This window comes from Macaca nemestrina, chromosome 6, assembly GCF_043159975.1.
Source record: "Macaca nemestrina isolate mMacNem1 chromosome 6, mMacNem.hap1, whole genome shotgun sequence".
Taxonomy (NCBI): Eukaryota; Metazoa; Chordata; class Mammalia; order Primates; family Cercopithecidae; genus Macaca; species Macaca nemestrina.
This window is the reverse complement of record NC_092130.1, coordinates 45,170,265-45,196,345: the sequence shown is the minus strand read 5'-3', so window position 1 is coordinate 45,196,345 and position 26,081 is coordinate 45,170,265. Positions and strand designations below refer to the sequence as shown.

The following is a 26,081-nucleotide window of genomic DNA, read 5'->3' as shown; positions in this document are numbered from 1 at the left end:
CATCTGGGATGATGTGGAGACTCTGGTCACATGGGTCTCCTTTATTGTTCCTACCCCAGGAAGTCCAACAAGGGTAGTGTCAGCAGACAGACTTTCTCATGTCCACTCCATTCCAGACCAGGTCCAGTGTTTAGCCATATCCTCCATCCTTGGTGAGACTTTCATGTATAGACAGGAGGTGAATTATGGGCAATGCCTTGCCTGATGCCTTAAAACACTTGGCTACTAGGCAAGGTAATTCCATCCCTCCAGGGTATATGAGGCTTCCAAATATTTGTAGGCTTTTATCCTGCCTTGTCCCATCCCTCCAGTATTGGCTGAAGCCTTTCCCCGAGGCACCCCACCCCCGCTCAGTGCTGTTTGGTTAGGCTCAGTTGTCCCAGAGTCAGCTTCCTGAACCACAGTCCCATGGAGAACATCTACACATTTCACTTGAGGCTTGGGCTTGTTCGCCAGATGTCCCAGAGGCGGAAAAAGGTGTCCTAACTGCTTGCCCTTGACTAGTGACCACAGATAAGCCTGGAGATGGGGATGATACACTTGTGATGCCCAGGCTATGCCTGGGGTGAAGCTGGGGCTTGGCAGGGCCTCTGGGCTGGGCCCACCTCTGCAGAAATGAGTGGGCTGAGCAGCTGGCTGCAAGAATAGATGGATGGAAAATGCTGAGGGGTGCCCAGGCCCACCCAGAACTCTGGGCTAGGGTCTGTGTATTTTGTCTGTTAGCCCCTTGCCTGTGCCATCTGGCCCCTTCTCAGCGCCCCACCCAGTTGGGAAGCGTCACTGGCTGTGCTCTAGGAAGGGCTGAAGGATAATCTGATTGCTGTGATATTTGGCAGGTGTGTTTCAGTACATTCATGGGGGCTTCCAGAGGATCCCAGAGGCCCCGTGGTCAAGTGCCATAGACTCTGTTTTCTCATGGTCAATGGGCTGAGGTTAGCGAGGAGAGAGGTACAGGAGAGGGCAGAGTGGTACATCCAACAGCTGGTAGTTGGTGAGGAACTGTGGTTCTGTGGTTCTATGGGAAGTTAGGGTGGAGTTGCATTTAGGCCTGGGAGGTAGTGGGTGGAGATTGTGGAGCACTGAGCTGGCAGTCAGGAGACACGACCCCTGCCTCTGAAACTCCACGTGACCTTGGGTGAGCCAGAAGGGCCTCAGTTCACAATCTGTAGGATGTGGAGATGCATACCAACCTGAGAGGCTTGTAGTGAAGCCCAGATAGTAACATGGATTTGAAAACAATGATAAAGACAGCACATTGTGAAGGAGTTTTAATTTTTGTTTTCACCAATAGAGATATAAAAGGGGTAGTAATGATAACAGCCAGTCCATTTCTGTTGCTTTTTTCACCCATTTAGGACAGAAGAGTTGAAAGAACATGGAGTTAGGGGTCAGGCTGTTGGATTTCTAGTTTCTCCTTCCTAACTCTTGTGTGGCCATGGGCAAGTTCTGCCTGTCTTTGGTTCTTAGTGTCCCTGCCTATCAAGAGGGACCAGCACCTCCCCCCCTGCTTTCTTTCCTGGGCTACTCACATGCCAGTAGGGTGGTGTGAGCAAGTTCTTTTACAGGCTGGGAAGCACTTGGGAGTGGCATTGATGGTGTTGGGCTGGCAGTGGTTGGTTGCTGGGAAGGGTGTTCAGGCCAAGATATCTTGGTGCCAGACTGGCTCCAAGGGCCATGCATACCTTGCAGGCTGTTCCAAGCTGGACATTTTCCTGTGGCCCAGGTATAACCTGCCAGGTAACCAGGCTGTAGGGTTCAGTCTCTATTTCTTTGTCTGGCAGTCAAGGGCGAGGTGGACGAAAGGTTTGTCAATGTGGCTGTAATTAGAGCTCTTACTTTTTGGATATTAAGTGTAGCTTAATGTTATAACTATGGTACAATTGATTTATGGCATCCAGGCCTGTGTCTAGCTACTTGGTAGGCTGAGGACATGAAGAGGCACAGTCAAATTTTACTAAATACATATCAGAGGGAACCTTGGGGCCAGGCTAGGTGCTGAGTTTTAGCTGGCATTGTCTCTCTGGAAGGGGCCCTGTGTGGGGCCTTCCATCTCATTGTCCAGATCACGTTCCATGGGCTGGGCCTGGGGGATGGTGCTCAGATCTGGTGCTGCCACTCAAGGTATGTGGGCCATCTGTCTTCTCAGTATCTTGTGTGTCAAGGGAGGAATCAGTGCCCTGCCTAACACCCTGAGTGGGAGGAGCTTGGCCCCCTGTCAGGAGGGAGGGCAGGATTACATGTGATGTCAGCATAAGTGGGTTCCATTATTTGTAATGTCACCTTATCATGAACTGACTCAAGGCCCTGTCATTTGACTGAGAGGGAATGCAGGGCAGAGGAGGTGTGGCTGTTTGAACCTGTTGGTGGGATTAGCAGAGACAGTGTTGAGTTCTTAGTCTTGAGATCTGTTGGCCACGCTTGGCCCTGGTTCAGGAGGAACATGCGTGGAACCCTTGTTCTCCCCGAGGCCCGCTCCCAAACCCCACAATGGCTCCACAGTGTCCACCACATCTCCATTTCATCGAGCAGGTGCTGTGTGCCAGGTCTTCCTTACGTGATTATTTCATTCAAATCATCACAGTAACCCAAGAGGAAGGTGCTGTTCCTAGCTCTATTTTCCAAATGAGTCAACTGAGGACCAGAGAACTGAAGAGACTTCTACATAGTCCCCTGGCCATAACTGGGGGAGCCAGAATGTGGGCCCTGCCTGTCTGACCGTAGAGCGGGTATTCCCAAGCTCAAGGTTGCCTGCCTGCAGTCTCCTGGCTGAGGGGAGGTGTGACCCAGGGCCACATACAGGTCTCAAGGGGTTTCGCCTAGTCAGTGGGAAGGTGGAAGTGGCAGCTGAGGCTGGGAGATCAAAGATGGCCACTAAGATTTCCACTCTCTTCACCTTCAACCCCAAGCCCTCACATATTCGGAACACTCAATCTTCACCATGTTGGGCCTTGTGGGAACGATCAGGGTCTTATGGGAGGTGGGTGGGCCGGGGAGGAGGGATGCAGAGACGGGAGGAAGCAGACATTCATGCCATGGTGACTGAATGTCAGATCTAAGCCACGCACTGTGCTAGATGCTGGGACCACAGCCATGAGCATGACAGACAAGGTCCGTACCCTCCTGGGGCTTCTATTCTGGTGAGACACAGACAGCACACACACATATAAATAAACATGAAGATTGTCAGGTGTAAGAAGCAGCCTGTAGAGCATTAAACCTGGGTGATGTGATGGGTGGTCAGGCTGGCTTCCCCACGGAGGTGACATCTCAGTGGAGATCTGCATGGCAAGGAGTCAGCTGTGAGATCAGGAGAGAGCATTACAAGGAGACAAAGAAGCAAGTGCAAGAGCCCTGGGGTGGAACAAGCTTGGTGTGTTCAAGGAGAGAATGGACCATGAAATCCAGCTGGGCGTGGAATCCAGAAGGGAGTGGCACATGGTGACATTGATGAGACAGGCAGGGTTCAGATCCTCCAGGGCTGTCCTGGCCAATGTCTGGGAGTTTGGATGTCATCCAAATACAATGGGGTGGTGATGGCAGTGACATGATTAGATTTGTGTTTTAAAAAGACCCCGTTGTTGAATGAACAGTGGTAGGGAGCAAAGGTGAAGACAGAGAGGTCATAGGAGGCTAGTGTGGAGTCTAGGTGCAAATGATGGTGGTGTAGGCTCACATGGGGCAGTGGGGAGGGAGAGAAGGGATGGATCCAGGTATGTGTTGGAGGTAGAGTCAGTAGGACTTTCTGATGGATCGCCACTCTGTCCGTCCAATTGCTCAAGCCAAGAGCTATTCCTGACTTCCCCTTTTCTTTCACCCCAACAGCTGTTTGCTGAGATGGAGGAGAAGAGGAAGTGCAGGTTTGGGGCAGTGGGCACTGGAGATCAGTCTGATTTGAGAGGCCTATTAGACATACAAATGCTGATGTCACATTGGCTGTGCTGAGTCTGAGAGGAGAGGCAGAGGTTAGAGGCAGACCTGTTGCAACATGGCATGGCAGTGGCACAGGACTAGGTGACACCTAAAGCCATAGGACTAGATGAAATGGATGGAGAGAGGAGGGAGACACGTGAAGAGGTCTCAGAGGAGTAAGCCCTCAGGCAATGCAGAACTTGGATGTAGAGGAACCAGTAGGGGAGCCTGCGAAGGTACAGCCAGGGAGGTGTGCAGTGTTATGGGAGGCAGGAGAAAGGAGGTGTTCATGGGAAAGACTGTTGAGAGTTGGCTTGGACCTCAGTGAGAGCCAGTTTGGTGGAGAGGTGGAGATGAGGCCTGGCTTGGGAGGGTGGAGAAGAGATGTCAGATCCACACAGCTGTCCAGGGGTTTTTGCCAAAATAGGAAGCATGGAAATAGGGTGGCAGCTTGAGAGGGATGTGGGGGTCAAGGCAGGGTTTTTAAGATTAGGGAGAAATCACAGCAAAATTGTAGGCTGATCCAGGGGACAGGGGAAATGTAATATCCAAAGGGAGTGGGGGCACGGACAGGAGTGATGACTGAGGGTGTGGGAAGTGGGTTAGGGTGTGCAAAGTCAGGGGCCAGCTTGAATAGGAACAGGGATGCTGTCTTCAGGCCTGGTCACTGGAGGAAAGGTAGAGAGGAGAGGATTTCATGGAAGGACTCGAAGGCTCTTAGGGTCTCTGCCTAAATATCTGTCCCCAGACCAGACCTCTTTCCTGATCCTCCTGCCCATCTGTCTCCTGACATCTCTGGCCAGTGAGCACACGTGTCCTTTCCCACCTGTGCAACTTATTTGACCCACTTCCACTGTTTTTACTGATTGAGCCCATTTTTCCCCAGCCTGCCTCTTGTACCCTTCCTCCAAGGAGCCTTCCTAGGTTACTTCAACCCACAGGGCTTTCTTTCTAGCTGAGGTGCTGGAGCCTGTGGGAAGGAGGCTGCCTTGTCACATCTTTTGTGCTACCTTTATGAAGCTCTCTGCAGCGGGGGAGCATGTTGTGAGTTTGTGGAGTGAGAGAGAAGTCGGGGGCTTGGGGTCTGGAGTCTCACTGACCTCGATTCAAGTCTGAGGTCATTACTAGTTGTGTGACCTTTGACAGCTTAGAAAAACAAAAACTTCTCTGGGCCTCAGCTTCCTCGCCTGTAAAGTAGGGTTGATAACAAGATTTCTCTCTCTGGCTTTTGGTGGGAGTTTAATGAGATCATGCACATCCATTGGATTTGGCACATTAGCTATTGAGTGCTAGCTCAGTACATCTCATGGGTCTCGTCGTTATCCAATGTTATTCTGTCCCTCGCATTTCTTCAATGGGATTTTAGGCAGTCACGTGAGTGTTCCATACCTCAGTGTCCTCATGTGAAATATGGGATAATAATACTCTCCTTAGAGGGCTACTGAATTTAATGAGTTGAGGTGTGTAAACAACACATAGTAGGTTTTCAAGAAACAGCCTGCTGCTGACAATGATGAAAATACTAGTTACTGCTTGCATTCCTGTTTCCCCTGCAGAACCCTGAGCCCCACCACAGCTGGAACTGTGGAACCAGTTGTCCCGCCACCTCTGCTCCGTGTGGCAAAGGTGACCCCGTCCTCTCTGGTTAGCCTCTTCGCACATGTACTTCTCGCACTTTCCCACGGACCCATTCATCTCCGGCTGTAAGGTTACAAGGCTTTGGAAATTAATTTTAAAAATCACACTTTCTGACCCTTTAAACTTCATTTCAAATCCCCTTAGCGCCTTAATGACGCTCAGGCAATTTCAGGCCCCTTGGAGAAGTGTGGCTGACAGTGGCTTTTTAATTTACAAGACAACATAGGAACACACATGGGCCCAAATATGTATCTGTATAATGAAGAATAAAAAGCATAATCCCCTAAGTGGGCTGTGTTAGTGAGCATCAGGTTTAATAGGGGATTAGGAGGTGGAATTAAAGTTGCCCAGGGGGTACACAGGGAGACTTCAAACACCTTTCGGAAAACAAATTAACGTGGTTTTCAAAAACTGTTTTCCAAGGGCGGCAGAGGGTTTTCCTTGGGCTTCCCTGATTTCTTTTGAAATGTATTTTTAACACTTGTAAAAACACTTTGGGCCCGTGACATGGGGCTTCCTGTGCTCCCTTCGTTAGCTGGTGTCTCTGGGAGAAGAATTTGGCTCATTATCTGGGTGTTTTGATCTCCGTGGCCACTGCTGCTGCTGCTGCGCCCGGCCCGGGGCCACCCTTTTGCTTTCCTGTTGCCTAATGGTATGGAACCAGTTGGTCTGTGGCTCAGCCTGCTTCCACATCTTCCTGCCAAGCCTGACCTCCCAGAGGGGCTCTCAGTTTTCTAGAGAACTGGAGTTGGGCAGGGGCAGTGGTGGCAGCTGGGTGGCTGGAGTCTGGCCCTGTCTTAGGCTCAACTGAGAAATTGGCAAAATCAGCCTTTGCACCCAGCCTCCCTGGCCCCTTCATTTATTTCCCCTTCCCCTCTCTTCAGCTGCATCTGGAGTGGAATGTGAGGCCTCTGTAGGTACTGAGTTCCCCATCCCTGGAGGTGTTCAAGCAGTGTCCTGGTGGAGGTTTTAAGGGCCTCTGTGAGCAGCTGTGGACCTGGATGGTCATTAGAGTTTCTTGTAAACCTGAGATTCTGTAATTTACACTTTACAAGTGGAGTCTGAGCAGGGCTGTGCTGGCCCTTGATAGCAACAAGGACCTCTGTGATAGAAGATGCAGTGCTGGGCTCTAAGCAGACCTTCAGGAGCCCCTGTTCTACTGTCCTTGCTGGAAACAGAAGAGACACAGGCTTTTCTCTTTGGGAGGCTCCAGGCTTAGGCTCACCCACAGCATTGCCTTTAGAGATTGGATCTGCAGAGACTTGGGACAAAAACTCCAAATTATGTCTATCCAGGTTCCCTTTTAAAGTCCACTTTCTTCCTGTGTAAAAAGGGGGTAATAAATAATAATAGCTAACACCTATTAGGCAGTTGTTGTGTGTCAGACATAGCTTGAAGCACTTAATCACTTATTTCATAACTTCTCAGGACAAGGTACTATTATTCTCCCCATTTGACAGAGGAGAAAACTGAGGCCCAAGGAGGTCAGCCAACTTGCTGAAGGCTACACAGCAAGTAAGTGGTGAATAATAACGTCTGCCAGTTGCTAGGGATCTGCTGAGCTCTTCACAGGAAGGTGGAGGTGCCCCTTGACCACCCTAGGTTCTGCTGCAGTCCAGCCCTCCTAAGAGGTAGAAATGACATTAGTCCCTTCCAGCCTTGTCCCTCTTCAGCTGCCCAGGGCGGGCAGGAGCCAAGCAGTGGGAGTGGCATTTCCCATCCCAAAGACAGCAGAGCTCCTGTGGCCCGGCCAGCCAGTGGCATCTGGGCTGGGCTGATGGGGGTCCACATTCTTGCCATTTCCGTTACGTTTGCAAGTGTGCTGGTGGTTGGAAGTGAGCTTTGTGAGGCTGATTCACCCCGAGCTCACATAAGACCACATGTCCTACATGCTGTATCTCCCTCCTGCCACTGTCAGGCAGGTGCCTGCATATGCGTGAGGCCAGAAGGAGGGAGCACCTCTATCCTAGGAAGGAGTGTTTTCTGTTATTTTCTTGTCTGTCTAGTCCACGGGTAAGGGCATGAGCGGTTCTGGTAGCTTTGTCAGCCCTGTAATCCTGCTTCTCATGAAGCTGCATGTAAATCCTGTCCCCCTTTCTTCACCCCTGCCCCTCTCTTCACCCCTGCCCCTCACCTGCCAGTTGTCTGCCCTGCTCTCACAAGGGACTCTGGTCTCATGTCACAGAGCTACAGACACCAGGGGTGGGCTGCCAGGAGGGAATAGACTTTTCTGCTGGGTTCACAGATCTGGCTTCACAAAGGAGGTGGAATTCAGGCTGAACCTTGAGGCATGAGAGAATTTTTGCCTATAGAGAAGGCAAAATAGAGAAGGGGCTGACGTTGTCTGATCACATCCTTGGAAAGTACTGTGCTGAATTTGCAACAGCTATGCTCCTATTTCATGTTCATGAAGGCCTGTGTTGCTATCTGCCTATTATAGATGAGGGAACAGAGATCAAGCAACTTGCCCAGCATTCCATAGCTCGAGCTGAACCCGGGATGGAAGCACCCTCATGTTCTCTCCCCTCTGGCAGCTGCTTGGAAAGACCTGATGTGTTGACTGAACAGCTGGGAGGGAGAAGTTGGGAGAGGGGATAACAGGACATGAGGCTGGGACTGGTGGTGGTGGAGGGAGGTAGGGTAGTATGTGCCCAGAGCATCAAAGACATCATTTAGTGGTGTGTTGGTAAGCATTTAACCACCAGCTGCTCTCCAGGAAAAATAGTAGAAAAATCTCTGATGTGAGGCATTTGCCAATTTCCATGGTGTAAGTATTCCCACCATGGCTGATTTCAAGTTATCAGTGTGATGTCACTGAATACTAGGTTCTCGTGAGCTATCAGGGGCCGGCTTCGGCACTCCACTGGCCTCATCTCTCAGGTTCTGGTGCTTGCAGTTTATTTGGGAAACAGCAGAGAGGTAATAGGAGGAGAGTTGACATTGTCAAGCCTTTGTTCGAAAATGCAACTCTCAGGGTTATCAAGTCTTGGGAAAAGAGGCTGGAGAACATGGCCAATTAGAAGGCTACTGCTGACTCTTGGGAGCATTGAGGCTTGGGGGCAGGCAGGGATGGGAAGGGTCCTGGGAAGAGATGGGCCAGATCCCATCATATTCAGTGAGGTGAAAATCTTTCCCTCTGTCTAGAACCTCGGGGATCTCTTGCTCTAAACATGCATTTCTCAGCGAGTCTTCTCAGAGGCAGTGAGACCTCAACACTCCCTCCTCCTTTCCCCTCTAAGGTCAGGTTGGCCCTAGAGCAGTTTTACAGGGGAGTGCTTGGCTTCCTTTTGTGCATCCATCCTGTCCAGTTATTTAAAACCAATGACAATGACATATATTTTCCAAACAATGACCTGGAAATATTCATTTGGGAAAAAGTAGATTTTCTTGGAAAGAAACCCAGCTGGGGAATTCAGGATAAAAGGCTCATCAGCCTTTGTGCTCAGCTGTGACAGAGGCCTGCTGACCTTCAGGGACATCTATGGGATTGGAGAGAATGCAGTGAGGGCCTCCTGCCCTGATCCTGTATGGACAAGGGGGCACCAAGGCCAGACAGAGATCAGGGCTCGCCCAGAACCAGCAGTCCAGGCTTTCTGGGGGAAGATGTTTTTAGCTGGATGTTGGTGTATGGGCAGGATCTGGAAGGGCAGGGATCCCTGGGGGTCTGAGAGTGGCTTCATGGATACCATTTGCCTCTTTGATCTCAGATCCATTCTTGCCCTTCCCCTGCTTGGCTCTGTAGCCCAAGGACTGGTCTTGCAAAACTGCAATTCCCAGGCTTCCTTGAAAACTGACTCTGGCCAAGTTTGGCCAATAAGAGGCACTGACAGAAGATTGGAGAGCTGGAGGAAGACAGAGGAAAGGGTATGTCTCCTCCGAGCTCTGGCTTTGGTGGTGTCTCTGCAGCAGTTGTGTCTTCTCTGTGGCCTTAGCTGTTATTCATCAGCCTCTTTCTGTGGCCTCAGCTCCCCCAGATTGAAGAGGCCTTTAGGTGACTTTAGCTTCTCCTGGGTGGCCCTGGTTTCTGGGCTCTGGAAGCACCTCCTCCTGCTGCTGTTCCTCCAGAGGGCTCTGGTGTTGCTGATCTCTGTTTGCCTCACTGCTCCTTGCTTGTCTTTGTAGCTCTTGCAACTTTGTAACTAGTTCACTGTGTTGATTTATGGGGCATGGGCTCTGGACTCTGTTTTCCTGCCAGGATCCTGCTTTCATTCTTGCCTGGCCCCTCCTCCCTCATCCTGCCCTGATCTGCCTTGCCCAGGGTGGAGGCCCACTGACCTCTGGGCCAGGTCCCCATTCTGTGGCTTTGTGGAAGCCTGTATCTTAGTGAAAAGAAAGGGTGAGGCCAGAGTTCTTCTTGTGAAGGGAAACACTTGCCCAGGGTTATGCACCAGGCACCAGAGGGCTCAGCTTTGATAGGCCTCCAGGCCCCAGATGTGGCTGCAGAAGGGTTTGGATTTTGCAACTTGCCTGTGAAGGGTCCCTGAGACTCTTCCTCAGAACTCCGGGGCTTCCAGGAACAAAGCTGGGAAACCACCAGTCTAGTCTTAGCTTCTATTTTGCGCATGTAGAAACTGAGGCCAGAGAGGAACCGGGGCTTTCCCAAAGTCATACTGGCTCCGAGCAGACTGGCAGAGCAGGAACTCAGGCTCCGGTCCCCTAGCCCAACGCCTTGAGGCTCTGCCTCCGGATTCTCGGTAGCTTTGGGAAGCACAGGGGCATGGGGCAAATAAAGGTGTGTGGTCAGGAGAAGGCACCCAGCCCTGCTGACAGGCCTGTTTGCTGTCAGCAGAGGCCTCAACTGAACTAGTGTTGCCTCAGCCCTCCCTCCTCAGGAATCCCTGCATCCAGATGCCTGCTTCAGGGTTGGCAGAGACCCATCCAGTGCCCAGGTGCGCCTAGCATCCAGCCTCTATGTGCAGGGCGTGAGTGTGGAGACGTGCCCTAGATGGGACTTGAGAAAAAGCCCTGAGTTCACTCCAGCAGCGCACCCTCCAACACCCTTACAGAGAAGGGCCAAGTTGCATAAGAGCTGTGTGGCTGCGGCTATGCTTCTGTTCCTTTGTACAGAACTGAGAGGGCTGCGTGCTCATGGGAGAGGGATGACTCAGCAATGCTGTTGCTAAGGGAGGCCAAGATGGCAAGCCAATGGGCCAGGGTGGGGGCAGCGTGTGCGGAGCCCTCTGGGAGCATCCCAGTGTGGAGCAGAGAGTGCCCACAGTTCCCTCTTCAGGCCAGTGACCTGCTTGGGTACCCATCGAGTCTTCTCCCACATCATGGGGCTCCTGCCCCAGCTGGTAAGCTCTCTTCACAGTTCTGCATGCTCACCAGCTCCAGGCAGCAGCCTTGGGTTTGCCCACATTTGAAGTCTTGGGGGCATGGAGGGGTGTTTCAGGCAGAAGGTAAATCGCAGGCAAAGCAAGGATCCAGGATAGTGTGCCAATGGGTCGTCCCATTGGAGTGGGAGATGGTATCCCCACAGGAGAGAGTCCCATAAGAGACCTCTAGAAAGGACAAGTCATTACCTAATCACACAAGGCCCTCAGTGACTGGCTTGCCCACACTTGAGTCTGAAAATCAGGGGCCATTGAAGGTTTTGGAGTACGTGAGTGCTGGTGCCAGAGGTGTGCTCCAGGAAGGTGGGGAGGGAGTGCACAGAGCATGTGAGTAGAGCTAGAGACCAGGGTGGACCAGGCAGGGTGGGGCCACACGGTTACTAACACAGCATGGAAGAGGGCTGGCCCAGGACAGTGGCCACAGAGGGCAGAGTTAGGGTTGGTCAGTCTTTCTCCCTGGGCCTCCAGGGTCAGAGGGAGGAGCTGCTTCCCCACTGCCTGAGGGTGTGGCTCAGGAGCATGCAGTGGCAGTGAAGAACACCTGCGGACCGGCACCACGGGCCCATCATGCTACGCCTCAGTCATCTCATCTGCTAACTGGGAATAATATCATGTACTTCCTAGTACTGTTGGGAGGGTTGAATATCTGTGGAAGCCCTAACACAGCTCCCGGTTCCAGCAGGTGCTTAGGAACTGTGGGCAGAGGAGGTCCCTGATTCATGGACTAGCCGATGATTCCTCTCAAGGGTCCAAGCCAACACCCAGCCTTTCAAGTCTTCCTCCACACAGCCCTTTCCAAGGCCTCTTCACAACCTTTCTGTGACCCCGTTGGGTCAAGGTGGGTGACTGCCAGGGCCCTTCCCCATCCTCGGGGCACCTTCGCCTCACTGCGCCCATGACTTCAATGAGCAGGAACCAGCCTGCCCTTTTACCCACTGGCTACCGAGGGGTCAGAGCCAGATTTGCCCCACCCATCCCGCCCAGCCTCCTGGCCTGGGGAGCCGGAGGGGAAGATGTGCCGTGAGGTGGGCGGCCTGACCAGACGGCATGCACTTGCCACTTCTACGTTCCCCCTTCCTTTAACGATTGTCAGGAAGTGTTCTCAGAGAAAGGCGTTTTAGTGAGGAGACAGGAAAAAAAGGTCGCAGTTAACCAAAATGTGTTTCTGGGAGGAGGCCTGGTTTCTCTTCCATCAAGAGAGGGGTTAGGAGGAGTTTGAGACCAGCCTGGCCAACATGGTGAAACCCTGTCTCTACTAAAAATACAAAAATTAGCTGGGCATGGTGGCATGTGCCTGTCGTCCCAGCCACTCAGGCGGCTGAGGCATGAGAATTGCTTGAACCCAGAAGGCGGAGGTTGCAGTGAGCCAAGATTGTGCCACTGCACTCCAGCCTGGACAACAGAGCGAGACTCTGCGTCAAACAAAAACAAAAACAAAAACAAAAAACAAAGAGCAGGGCTGGGGCCAGGCCCAGTTGCTCACACCAGCAATCCCAGCACTTTGGGAGGCTGAGGCAGGCAGATGGCTTGAGCCCAGGAGTTCAAGACCAGCCTGGGCAACACAGACCCCCTTCTCTACAAAAAATCGGTGGGGAATGGTAGCATGCACCTGTTGTCCCAGCTACTCAGGAGGCTGAGGTGGGAGGATCACTTTATCCCAGGAGGCCGAGGCTGCAGTAAGCTGTGATTGTGCCACTGCACTCCAACCTGCATAACAGCAAGACCCTGTCTCAAAAAAAAAAAAAAAAAAAGGCTGGGCTAGGTTGTAGGGGAGCTCTGCCAAACCCCTCTTCTTCTTGAGACCCCAGTCTCCTTTCTGGGGTTCTTGAGCTGAAACTAGGGTCCTGCTGGGAGGCATCCTAAGGGCCACTGGCAACGTGGAAGAGCACAGAAGCCTCCCTGAGGGCAGGCGAGGGGCAGATGGGTGTGGAGCCAAGCTTCAGGGGCCCTTGGCCAGGCGGCTCCATCCCTGGGAGGTGAGGGCTGCTGCTGCTGGCTGCTGTGCCAGCCTAGGGTCTGTTCCCTGTTGCTGCTGGGTCCCGGCTGGCCTGCCGCCTCCCCACAGCTTGCTTGGGCTGCCAGGCCTTTGTCTTCATGGGTTCCTGGCTTCACCCCTGATTTGGGTGGTGAACACAGATGACTGACACAGAGCAATGCTTTCTTGACACACAGGGCACTCCCTTCTCCTCTTGGAGACCGGAGGGTGTGTGCCAGGACAGAGGCTGTGCCTGGCGTGTGGGAGAGAGTGAGCCACAGGAGGGTAAGGGCTGGCCCTCAGGCCACATGGAGAGCAGCATGAGCTGTTTTTCTAGATTCTGTAAGAATTCTTCCTGCTGAGTGTAAAACTCTCTCCTGCTGAGAGAGAAAAGGCCGAGGAGAGTTGTCTCCTCCCTGGACAGTTCCTGCACTGTCCTTAGGAGCTGGGGAGGTGGAAGGTGGGAGAAGAAGAGTTGGTTTTGCTTAAGACTGGGGAGCTGAGTCTTAGGAGAATCCACCAAATCCCATGGTTTTGCTGGGGACCTGCTGGCTGGCAGGAGATTGGACAAAATGACCCCTTGGCCAAGTGAACCTGGCATCTGCCTCCAGGGCAGCTGATCTTGGCACCACCCCCCTGAGGACAGGTGCCAGTTCCGGAGGAGCATTTGGGCAGGGTGCTGAGGCTGGCTCCATTTCAGAGCATGCCCCCTGCCGCACACCCCAGGTGCGAGGCTCCGGACTTAGAAGTTGTCATGAAACAGAATCATGGCACTCTTGTCCATATTGGCAGGGGAAATAAAACTCAAACTGAAGAGAGTGGATGTAATGTTCTCAAGTGTAAGTTTTTCTTCCATAAATTTTTAATTAAACCTTTGGCACCCATTATGCCTTCATCCCTGGAAAGCTCTGGCAGATGCCAGAATTGTAGAACCATTTTCAGCACGTGTGAATCCAGTGAGACGATTCACAGCTCTGCGGGGCACAGCTGTGGCTGGAACTTGAACAGTTTGTGGTGGCTTACCAATTGCATTTTCGGCTGGTAGGATTGTGCCTGGTCTGTGTGCTGGAATTTGGCACATCAGTGCTTTGCTGCAGTGCTCAGAGGGACCTGGTGACAAGTGTCCAGGCCCTGGAATAGGTGAAGACATCAGTGGCTTGGAGCCCTGTTTTTCAGTTCTCAAAAGTCTGTTTTCATTTCGATAAAAATATGTTAAAATTCATACAATCTCATCAAGATTATCTGAGTACTCACCTCATAGCTTGGATTTGCGGCACCACTGAAGAGGCCCTTTGCATGCCTTCATAAATGTGTTTGCGTGTTCGATTGCTCGTGTTTGCACCAAGGGAAGGCCGAACACTGCCGAGGTCCACGGTACAAAGGAAGTTCAGTTTGCTTGCATTTGTTTAGATAAAGTGAAGGTGGAACAAAGCTCATGCCAGTGGGCAGGATGGAGGCCAGGCACCCGTTAGCGGGTGGCCAGGGTCACATTCATATGGCAAACAGATTCTGGCTTGCCATGTGGCAACTTGCTAGAGTTCACTGGCTATAAATGCGCTGGGAAATATGTGAGGAAGAGATTCCTGGAATTAGAATTAGGAAGAAATGAACTAAGTGTCTATTTAAGGCAGATTTTAGTAGCACCATAGACTAATGTGGCTTCAAGTGAACAGGACAGCTTTATAGAGTTATCAGGTAATCCCTCATTAAAACTGATGCCTCAGGGTTGTGTGCAGGGTTTTGGTTTTGTATCAAGGCTGGTTAACCCGAACTTACAAACAAAGTCTTAAAGTTATTAATGCTACTTTGTCTGTTTGCATACATCTGTTTGCAGGCATTCACTCTCTGCGTTGGTATTAATTAAATTGAAATACAGAAACAGAACTGGCCCGAGGCCACATCTTTCTACTATTAAAGCCATTCTTGGCAATTTAACTTTAGCAAAACACATCATCTAATTTTATTGGTAGTTTTGTTTGTATTTTATTTCCAAATTTGCTTTGGCTTTTTATGTGTTCAAGGGTGATAAATACAAGGAGTGGATTGCACTAATTTTTGTTTCTAGATACGTATCCATTCATTTACCCGGGATATTGCCTGAGCTGCTGCTGCGTGACAGGCATGTTCCAGGCACGGAGGATGCAGCAGTGAGTAAAGATGAAGAAAGCTCTGCCCTCATAGTCTACCATCTAGAGGCAGAAACAGCTCCCAAAACAAAAAGAACCCTGAACAAACCAAAACCTCACAAACAAATTAGTAGATACACAACAAAATATTCGGTGGAGATGAAGGAAAAGTTAGCTGGGTAGGAAGATGGAGCAAAAGAGGCATTCCCCTTAGGTAAGGTGGTCTGGTTGGGCCTGTGTGAAGAGGTGATATTTACTCATAGACCTGTGTGAAGCCAGGGAGTGGAGCATACCAGTTGGAGAAGGGGGTTTTAGCTTAGGAAGCAGCCAGTGCAAAGACCCCTGAGACGGACATGTGATCAGTGCATGTTGTAAATTTTAATTATACTGAGAATGAAGATTTTATACTCATCAGTACATGGCAAGACTGGGCACCTGGGGTTTGGGAGCCTGAAGCAAGAGGTAGAGTAGCCAGCCTGGTGTGGGGGCCTAGGAGGACCCCAGATCCAGACAGAGGAGAAGCCTGGGGGCCCGAAGGCTTCCCTCAGGCTTGTGAGCTGAGAGGTCAGCATAGTACCTTGGCTGAGGGAGGGCAGAGGGAGGAGCCAGGTCACACCCCTCCCCACCCCTGCAGCCTGTTCCCCCCACAACATGGGCGCGTAGAGCAGTGGTTCTCAACCTTGAGCAGAATCACCTAGAGGGCTTGTTAAAACATGGACTGCTGAGCTCCACCCCAAGATCTCTGATTCAGGAGGCCTGGGGTGGGGCCTGAGAATGCAGTTCACCGAGGTTCCCAGATGATGCTGATGTTGCTGGTCCAGAGACCACGCCTTGAGAGCACTGATCTAGAGCAAACGTAGACCATGCCAGGATTTGCCAAAAATGATTGTAGAGAGAGAGAGAGGCACAAAGCCTTCACTAAAGGTGCCCCCAGGGATGTGACTAGGTCTGCGGTGTCCTTTGCTGAACACTAGTGCATGTGTGTGTGACAGGTGTCCGTGCATCTGAGTCCGTGGTCATTACTGTCAGGGGCCTCACAGGTCAGGGAGGAGCCTGAAGCTTGGGCTGGATGGGGTTGGGGCGCAGCTCTGGCACAGGGTCCCGGGCAGTCGGCACTCAGTAAATATGGACTGACACTGAGAAGTGGTGGCTCTGATGTTACCACCTAGAGAGTGTATCTGTGCCCTGTGAATCTGGGGTCCAGCGACTCTTCTGTCCTGCCCCTTCTCTCTCTCATCCTCTGATTCCCCAGGCTTTAGCCTTGTCTCCTAGCCGGGGGGTGTGTGAGGTCCTTTGTAAGTGACTGGGAACTCTGGAAACATGAGGTGGTGATATCCAGGGTGAACTCCTGACACCTGGCTTGATTCTCCTAAGTCAAGACCCTCTGCTTTTCCCAGGGGTCTACCTTGAGTGTGGGTTTGAGCATTGGGGGAGGAAGGAGAGGGAGGCAGTGGGCCGTGCTTTGCCTGGAAGCGTGCAGGAAGCTGATGGGAAACATCTGAGCCAATAGCTCTGCACACAGAAAATAAATCCTGGCTTCCGAAGAAGCTGCAGAAAATTGATTTTTTGCAGCTTCAGTGGTCATCCTGAAGGATTTGGGGGATGGAAACGGGGCCCATTTCTCATCTCTGTTCTGTGCTGCTGGGCCAGGTGTTCCTCAGGCCTGGGTCAGTACCCCTCACTCCTCCTTGTCTCCCCCACCACTCTGCAGACAGGAAGGGGCGGAGGGCTGGTCTTCCTCAGCTCACCCCTAGTGTCCAGCTGCTTCCTGCCTGCTGCCTGCCCTTTGGGCCCCCGCCATGGATGGGAGAGGTGCGCATGTTCGTGCAGCCAAGCTGGGATTATGGCATTTGCACAGGGATGTAGCTGTGGGTCTATGTGTCTGGGTTGTCGGGGGACAGGCTGGGGTGGGTGCCCTTTAGAGCTTGGCCTCTGCATGACTGCCTAGTCCCTCAGTGAATGCTGCAATTAGCTACTAGGGAGACATTAGCCAGCTAGGTAAGTCTGCTGTAACCATCCCCCTGTGTCTGGCCGGGCTTGCTAGGGGCCAGGGCCATGTCTGGGAACAAGGGCTGGCCCTCTGGCGTGTTTCCCCTACATGTGTAGAGAGTGGACTTAGCCCAGGCCCAAGGGATCTGAAGATTCCCACAGCCAGGGAGGAAGCTGCAGCTACAGATGGACAGTTCCCGGAACTCCTGTTGGCTTTGGATGATTTCATGGAAAACTTGGCCAGGGTGCTGTGAGGCAGAGCTGTGACCTCTCAGCTCAGCAGCCAACACAAGGAGTTGCTTCACCTTGTACAGACATGCAGTGTGGGCTGCCACAACCCTCCCCTGGCCCTGTGTCAGTTCTGCCCTGCAGAGCTAGCTGGGTCTCTGGTCCCCAGCCTGTGCCTGGCTGTCAGGAGGGGTGCATTTGGTCTTCCTGGGCTGACGTGAAACCCCATGAGCTCAGGCCTAAAGAGCCCCACCCTTTGTCCACATGGGGAGGTAGGGATTAGAGACAGGAGTCTGGACTGCTGTGGTCGCTTTTGTTGAGGCTTGGAATTTGGAAAGGAATCGTCTTTCCTGGTGGTCCTTGCTGATGTGGCATATCAGTGTCTCTTTCCCCAAGTAGCGCCGCCTTGCATTGCTCGAATGTTTCCATCTTGCTTGACTTATTGGAAGGAGCCACAAGTGAACACTCTGCCAGAAAAGATCAAGTTCAACGGGGGTTTTGATGCTGAAATCCCTGAAAAGTGACAAGCGTTTCTTTTTCCTTGTCTTGTTTATAGTGGCAGCTTCTGTTGCTCACACCTGGTGGCCCTGGTGCTTATGCTTGGGGTCACAATGGGGTTGTGAGGAAGGAGGAGGATGGAAGAAAAGGGGAACATTGGACAGTGGATCGTGATGCAAAGGAAAGGTATTTTCTTTTGGTAAAAAGTGAAATGGGAGCCCTTATAAACCCTGATCAGCCCAGAGTTGGAAAGAATAATGTTATGATCATGAAAGTGTTATGGATATGGTTCTTTCCCCCAGATTTGGCCTGCTCAGGGATTCTATGTCCTGGAATTTCATGTATCATCTATTAATGCCATAATGTTGTTAATAATTATAAATTAAAGAGCAGCCAACTTAGTAGGTTCTTATTTGCAGACACCGTGCCAAACACTTTATTATCCATTATTTCATTTAATTTTCTCAAGAACCCTATGGGTGATTACTATTGCCTTTTGAAAGTGAGGGAAACAGAAGCTGAGAAGTGAAATAACTCATCTGAACTCCACTGAGAGGCAGAGCAGGGATGCCAATGGTGGGGGCTCTGGACTCAGAGCCTGGATTTACCCTATTCTTAGGTACTCCTATTCTTAGGGTGTCAGGTACTCCTGCCTGGGACAGATAAGCAGGGAGGTTGAATGCTTTTGTTGTAATGATGATGAGAATGGTGATGGAGAGGTGATAAAGGGCAGAGGCCCTGGAGCCAGCCTCCTGAGTCCAAATCACCATAGCACTGCTTAGCAGCTGAATGACCTTGGGCAGGTGCCTCAGTTTCCTCATCCGTGCAATGGGATAGCAGCTGTACTTGCTCAGGGGTTGTGAGGATTAAATAGCTAATCCACATGAAGGGCCTAAAGGGTACATCAGTAGGTATTGGTGGTGATTATTGTCATCCTCTGTGTGTTCTCCCAGGTCCACACTTTGCTATCCAGGAGGCCCTATGGGTTAGTGTGGTGAAGCTGGCACATGATGAATGTCCAATAGATATTCACTGAACGAAGGAATGCAATTTACCAGGTGCCCTAGAGGCCTCTGGCAATAATTAATCTTCTCTTAAAAGGATCTTCCACACAACTTCCTGCCTGAGACTGACCTGCAGGTGGGAGCCTGCCTCTCATCCACAGTGGCCAGTGTGCCTTTCCTGGGTCTGCTTGGCAGGAGGGTCACAGTACTGGTGGATCCCGGTGGCTGCTGGAGGCACAGGTTTCTTGAGAGGCAGGTGATGGTAGACCCCAGCCCTCCAGCCTGCGAGGAGGGGGATGGTAGGAAAGCTGTGATTCTCTGAATAAGGGGGCTGTTCCGCATCAATGTGCAAGTCATGGAGCTGGAGCCCTCCCCCCAGCCTCATGGGAAGGGGCTTGCAGAGAGCCCAGCCAGCCAGCGCAGGAGGCTGCAGGGCCTGTCAAGGTTAACAGATAGTCCTTGGCTCTCCCCTAGGAAGTAATTCAACTTCTCCCCTGACTTAGGCCACATTGTTTCAAAGCATGTGGTATAAACTACTGACCACTGGGGAATTGCTTGAATTAACAAACTCATTTTTCCCGAGACCTGAGGTTGAACTTGACTGGGGAGTTCAGGGCTCTTTTGTAGAAATCCAATAGATCAGGAGAACTCATGTTACACCATGTTTTCAACCTTGATCAAATGCACATTTTGCATGATATGGCCTTCTCCACGCCTGTACTCTTCCAGCTGCACCAGATTGCTTGGAACTGTGGCAAACAGGCCAGTAGCTGGCACTGGAGCCTGAGAGAGCCGAACTCCTGCCTGGGTTGGATGGAGCTTCAGAACGACTCCTCCCTCTTCTTCTCTCACTCCTGCCTCTCCCATACCTACCTTCGGAGTGCCTTATACTATGAAAGAAGGGGTATGAAGGGTTAGCTTGAATCATGCGGGCTCCCCCTCCCCCCTCCCCCCTCCCCCCTCCACTCACTCTCCTGCATGTCTTGCTTCTGCCTATGAATACCTTCTGAGCCTGCCTCCACTCCACTGGTGCACCCTACACAGGGCCCACTAGAGATGCAAAAGAGCAATAGCAAGCCAGTCCCTCTCCCACCTCCAGCCCCACCCACACAGCCCACCGCCAGGCCTAAGCCTAGAGCAGAGCTCAGTGGAAGCCCAGGGATAGCTCCACACCTTAGAGGACACAGGCCTCTCTCCCGCAGGCCAGGAGCTCCCTAGAAGGGTTCCACATGTGATTTAGGCTGAAAAACGCAAGGGACAGTGGATATCCAGGGCATAAAGAAGATGGGACTCAGGTAAGGAGAGGGTAGGCTTCCTGGAGGAGGCTGGGTGGCATTTGGAAGCCCACAAGAGAAGAGAACAGGTTTTGCCAGGCTGATATGGAACTGGAAGACAACAGTGCTCCCCACACTCTGTCCTCTGCCAGCTACATACTGGGGATTCCATTTTGGTTAAGCAGGCAAGGGGGTATGTGGCCCAAGTTAATGGTTCCTAATCCTGCCTAGCATCCTGAGCACCCAGGGAGCTTATAAACCTGTGCACAGACAACTCTACTCCAATCAATTGCCCTTGGATGGGGTCTAGATATCTGCAATTAGAAGATTCCCAGAGGGTTGGGATGCTGGGCCATGCTCCAGAGACCCCTCCCTACTGCACGAGTTGGCTCTCTTTAGCCTGTCTCCTTTTCTGGAGAGGTTCTTTGGGGTTCAAAGTCCTCAATCAATGGAGACACATTTGATGGACTCTCCCTGGCTTTCAGTGCCCCCATGGACCAGTTCAGCTCAGGCCATGGGAAGTGAGTTCTGGATCACAGTACCTCTGGGTCCCAGGGCTCAGCCACTTCCTATGCCAACCTCTCTCTATCTAATGGTGGACAGCTCTCACCATCTCCTCTGCACGGGTTTCTTTATTCCTTGACTCCTGTCTCTTCAACCTAGAAAGAACCAGAGGCTGCCAGCTTTTGGAAGCATCATGATGTTTTGGCTTTATCTGCTGCTGCACTGCAGTTCTCCTGCAATTTCCTCGCTCAATCAGGGAATCCAATTGGCCCAACTCAGAGGTCCATGATAGCCCGTAGATTGGTGCCACAGGTAGCAGATGGGAGGGGAAACATACAAAACATGTTGTCAGTGGGCCAGGGGTGGGGCAGGCAGGTAGTGGCCATGATCAATAGAGATCTCTGTTGAGGCAGAATCTTCTAAGAAGCTGAAACCTGGCAGAGGCATCTCCATCAGGGAGAGCTGGCCGGGTAGTCATGTGCAGGCAGGGAAACAGAACTAGAAAACTTGGAGATTCATGTGCTAGAGTCCTCATTTCCATTTCAAGCATGAAGTCAGAGACTCTATGTGGATGCAGAGGGGCTCTTGGGCCTTCTCACAGCCATAGATATGGTTCCTTCTTTGTGCATCCCAGAGTTTAGGGTGCTGGGAGAGTAATGGCAGGTTTGGAGATTACTTAGCTCTCTTGGTCTTCTTGTTTTAAGGAATTTTCCTGACAGAGTTTCCTAATCTGAGCACTGCTGTAAAGCTTCAGGGGCTTAGGAATCTTTTGACATTGAATAAGTGTTGTGCTGTATGAGCTTTTCTGGGGAGAGGGGTCCATGCCTCTATTAGCTTCTTCCAGGGGCCCCTGGCCCCAGGCATGTGACAAGGCGCTGCTTCCTGGAACATTTGAGTTGCACTAGTTTCTTGTGTCCTCAACCACAGTGAGATCTGTGGAGCAAATGGCCTTGCTTGGTTTCATCAAAGGAATGCGGAGGTGTCTTCAGAGTCTTTGTCCTCCCTGGTCACTTTCCTGGTGGCTGCTGTTGCCATAGGCAAGTTCTGGGGGAGGTTGCCATCAGAAAAAGGTATGCAAGACAAATGCGCAGGGCTGCGTTTTATGCATGTGCCAAGAGAAGAGTCTCTTGTCTTTGCCTCTTTTGGTGTTGGCACTTGGCTTAGAAGAGCACAGAAACCTGGGCCCAGAAGTGTTTCTGCCTTCCTCTTCCTGGGCTTCCACAAGAGTGCCCCTGGGGTCAGGGGAGCTGCGAGAGCCTCTTGGAGTGTGTGACTGCAGGGTAAAGAACCTCCTTTAGTTTTGTGGCCCTTGGAGGCAGGGGCTGTGGAATGACTCAAGCTGGCATAGGCTCATATCCAGAATATTCCCCTTGTGGCTTCCTGCCTAGGTCAAGGCCAAGCTTCCTGGGCTTTAAGGGGCTCTCTTAAGAGATCAGACCCAGCAGTGAATGCCTGCTTCACCCTCTCTGGAGCAGCTGTCATACAAGGTATTAGTTGTGTGCCAAAAAGGTTCTGACGGAGACATGCCAATGGCCTTGGTTAGAATGCCGGAAAACATTCATCCTGGTGGTGGCTGTGGTGCTGACAGTGGGTACCGTCACCCTCCTGCAGTCTGGGCTTCATGTGGACATGTGTGCACTATTTATGTGGCTAATAGGCTTCCTTACTGAGGGCAACGTTTACATGCCATAAAAAGTCCATTAGCTGAATTTAAGCTTCTCCAGAGATCATGGGACCTAATCTGTACTTGGCATTTGACGTGGAGGGATTTGAAAATCCCAAGGACCCTTTCTGCTGGTCTGTTGCTGGGATCGAAGAGAGAACTTCGCTGAAGGCATGAATAGGTGAATGGATGTATTAGGTGAGCGGGTGAGAGGACAATGTCATTGGGGCCAACTGCTTGTCTCACAAGGCTGTGAATAGAAGTGAGGCTATTTTTGGATAGGTATTCAGTAAACAGCCTTTTATTTTTAATGCCAAGTGGCACAAAGTTAGCCATGGTAACAAGACAGTTTTGTTATTTTTGAAGATTAAAGTGTTTTAAAATGCCATTCCCTGTTTTTAAATCAATGGTTTGAAAGCTTTTTTGTTTTTACTCTTCAGCTAAAGACTTCGCCAGGCTGAGAAGCAGTACCAGTTGACCTTTTCCCGCGTGCACATCCTAAGCCTGAGTTTAAGATTGTCTCTGCACTCAGGCAGCGTCCTTTGGCCCATCTGAAAGTGGGCCAGTTCTGCTGGCTCCTCTCCTTTCTGGGAAGGTCACGCAAGTCCCTGAGCCAAGACGAACAGAAGGTTTGTCTGAGTCAGTATCTCTACTGCATGCCTGGGCCTAGCAGAGCTTATGTTGGATCGGTAGTGCAACCTTCAAGGCCTGAATTGAGGACCCCCCGGTCCAGCAAACAGCACAGCATGAGATTCCGGGGGGCCATGAAATGACACCCTAGATTATGAGATGCAGAGAAGTGCTATGGGAAAACAGACCCGCACACACAGACACACACACACACACACACAGACACTTTAGAACCGGTGGGTCCTGAGCTTGAATCCTGGCTCTGCCACTCACTAGCTGCATGAGCCTGGTCAAGTGCCATGACTCTCCCGAACCTCAATATGCTCACCTGTCAGATGGGGATGATGATACGCATACTGCCTGGGTGGCTCTGAGTGCTTCATGACGATCATGAGTGTTAAGTGCCATATAAAGCACAGATACTTGAGAGCAAGATCCTAACAGTCTGACTTTGGATCTTGCACTACCACTCACATGACCCTGCAGCTCAGAGAGATCGAGTGACTTGCATGGTTTTCTGTATACATGAGTATGCCTTCCCTTCCCTCCTAGTCACATCCCGCATCACAGGTGGTGGATGAGCCTGTCAGTGGTAATGATGGATCCTGTGATCAGTCCTGTCCTCTTGCCAGCCGGGCCAGAGGGAACACCCCACGGGCGTGGGTGCTGACCAGCCCTGTCTGCACACTGGGGCTGTAATGATTTCAAGACCGTCCCCCTCACCTCAGGTTTGAGGAATTTGGAGCAGAAGGGATGTAGGGAGCACTCCCTTGCTGTGGCAGTCCCAGGAGTCCACCCCAGCCTCCTGATCACTAGCAGGCCTCAAGACTAGCCAGGCTGTGGAGCTCAGCCTGACCCTGACCTTGGACCCTGAACTCCACTGGTGCCCTGTGTCATGCACAGCCCCGTCAGAGCCGGCTCCCTGGGCTGAGGGGCTGCTCTGTGCTCCTCTGAGTCCCTGGCCGAGCGCACCGAATTATGTAATGCTGCTGAGCCAACATTTACGCGTCGCAGCCAATTTGCCGGCCTAGAGTTACACTGTGCAGATGCTCTGCCTTACGGCTTGCTTTTGTCTCGGAGGCCGTAAGTAGATAGCATAACCCCGCTTACCATTAGACGTTTCGCAAATCATCTAGGCTCGAGCGTGCTGCAGCCAGACAGTTCATTTATGCTGCGAAGGGTATGATTTGTAAAGTAATAAATTTCCCATCTTTCTGCCAGCAATAAAGTACAGCAAGCAGGCGAGGCCAAAGCCCTCCAAAAATATACTGGCTCCCAGCGAGACCTGGAAGAGAGCTCTTTCTGGTTCTGCTTCTCTCTGTTCCTGAATTCACTGAATTCTGGGAAGTCAGGTTTGGGCCATAAATCCCCCTACCATCTGGGTGACCCTGGGACCCAGCACAGATGTGTTACTAGCATGGGTAATTGGCCCCTACCATGACACAGTTATCACTTCTGGATCTCTCTCGGTTCTGGCATTAGAAGAAGGCCTTGCTGGACATCATTCAGATTGGGATGGAAGGTTGTTGACTGTCTCACCCCTATTTGTGGCTATGTGTCTGTGCTTGGGACCCAGGCAAGGCTCTTTCTCCTGTGAAGTTAGCGGTCTACAGTGATGGGTGTGTGTGTGCTGGTGGGAGCTCCTCTTGGTCTCCCGTGATGGCTGCAAGGGCAAGTATTTGGTCAGCCCAAAGGGTTCTGTGTTGTGAAGGTGGCTGCTCTGAGCAGAAGGTCAAGGACAGGCACAGAATGAGCCTTAGGAGTCTGGGTCCCAATTTCCTTGTTGGAGGAGGCTCAGTGGATGGTGGACACTTGTCACCAGCAGATGCTTCCTTAGAAGCAGGAGTTGTCAAGGAGCCCCTGGAGTTTCAGCCCAAAGTGGCAGCTCTGGTCTGGGACCCTGATGGGCAGACAGGTGGCTTGGAGTCCCCAGTTTTCACCAGGCCTTTGTTCTTGCCCCCTTCTGCTGTTTAGAGGGGCCGCGCTCTGTCTCTGACCTCTGTCGAAGATGATGGTGAGGCCTCGCGCAGCTCCCACTCTCTGCTGGTGGGAGCTATCACTGTTTCCTCTGTGGGAAAGATGGGCCTGAAAATGACAAAAAGCCTCACATTTAGCTCTGATGGTTTCCTCTGGCCCTCACCTTCTTAATTTTCATATTTTCTCTCTTTTTTTTCTCTTCCTTCTCCTTCTCTTCCACATCTGCCTCCACTTCTTCCACCTTTGATATTTGCTAAAATTTTGTCCCGTTTAAAAATTACATAATGTTTAAGGACTAGATAAAAGTAGGAAAAGGAAGTTAAAGTGAAATGGCTCAAACACAGTCACTGTGACTGTTGTGTTCTATTATTTCTAGGCTGAGGTTTTCCAACTGAGCTGTGGGGGCCCCAGGAAGGGACATCCCCCTTCACTTACGGCAGCCCTGCCATCACCTGTGGACACAGAGCCTCTTCTAGAGTTCTTTGTCCTAAGTGGGGTGGGTAGATAGAGTCTCCTTCCTACTGTCGCGAGGACAGTCTGCTTTTTATAAAGTTGTTCCCAGCATCAGAGGCCAGCTCCAGTGGCAGGAAGGAAGGAAGGCAGAGCCCCAGGAATGTCCCTGCCCTGACTTAGCTCCCACAGCCTCTTTGATTCTGCTGTCTACACCCCAGTTCCTCCACCAAACAGTCTCACCCAGGTCTCGGCTCAGGCCCCTCACTCAGCTCCAGCATTCGCTGTGTGTTGATCTCAGTTTGCTGGGGGGTGTGGGGGAGTTATTAGTTACTGCCTGATAGGATTGTGAGGATTAAAGGAGATGATCTGGCAGGCAGAAGGTTTTAGCAAATGTTGGCCAACAATGCAGGTTCAATGTATGCATCGGGCGCAGGGCCATCTTGTTGCTCAATCCAAAGGTGCCCATACATGTCAGTGTATGTGACCTTCCCTGACCCTATTGGGCAGTGCACAGCCTTTGTCCTGTATGTGGCAGTCATGTAGGTGATGTTTCCAGGCCTGGGACTAGAAAATGAGGGTCCAGGAGAGAAGTTTTTTTTGGAGAGGTAGGGGAGTCCAGTGTGGGGGTTAAAGTGGAAGACTCAATTCTTTTGCTCTGCGGGGGAGAACAAGGTTGGCAGGGCAGGGTGACTTAGGCCACAGGGAGGAAGCTGCTTATTAGAGTCTTTAGCTCTTTGGAGAAAGATGAGGACCAGAAGCTGAAAGTGTGGTCAGGACCTGTTGGCCAAAAGACCAGAGGAGAAAGGCTGCAGAGAAAGAAAAGTTGCCGTGGGTTACCAGGAAGGAAAACCTGAAACTGGTGCTGAGGCTCTAGGGAGCA

General features: G+C 51.5%; 1 long non-coding RNA gene across 5 annotated transcripts in view; it reads left to right on the top strand.

Moving 5' to 3' along the window:
- The window catches only part of PITX1-AS1 (PITX1 antisense RNA 1), a 233,434-nt gene that overhangs the window by 109,250 nt on the left and 98,103 nt on the right, over positions 1-26,081 (top strand). For 4 of the 5 annotated variants that reach the window (XR_011624663.1, XR_011624666.1, XR_011624665.1 and 1 more), the window contains one exon: positions 22,582-22,770. The exons of the other annotated variant lie outside the window; for it this stretch is intronic. This is a non-coding gene — a long non-coding RNA (PITX1 antisense RNA 1). The remainder of the gene's footprint in view (positions 1-22,581; positions 22,771-26,081) is intronic. 5 annotated transcript variants of the gene reach the window in all.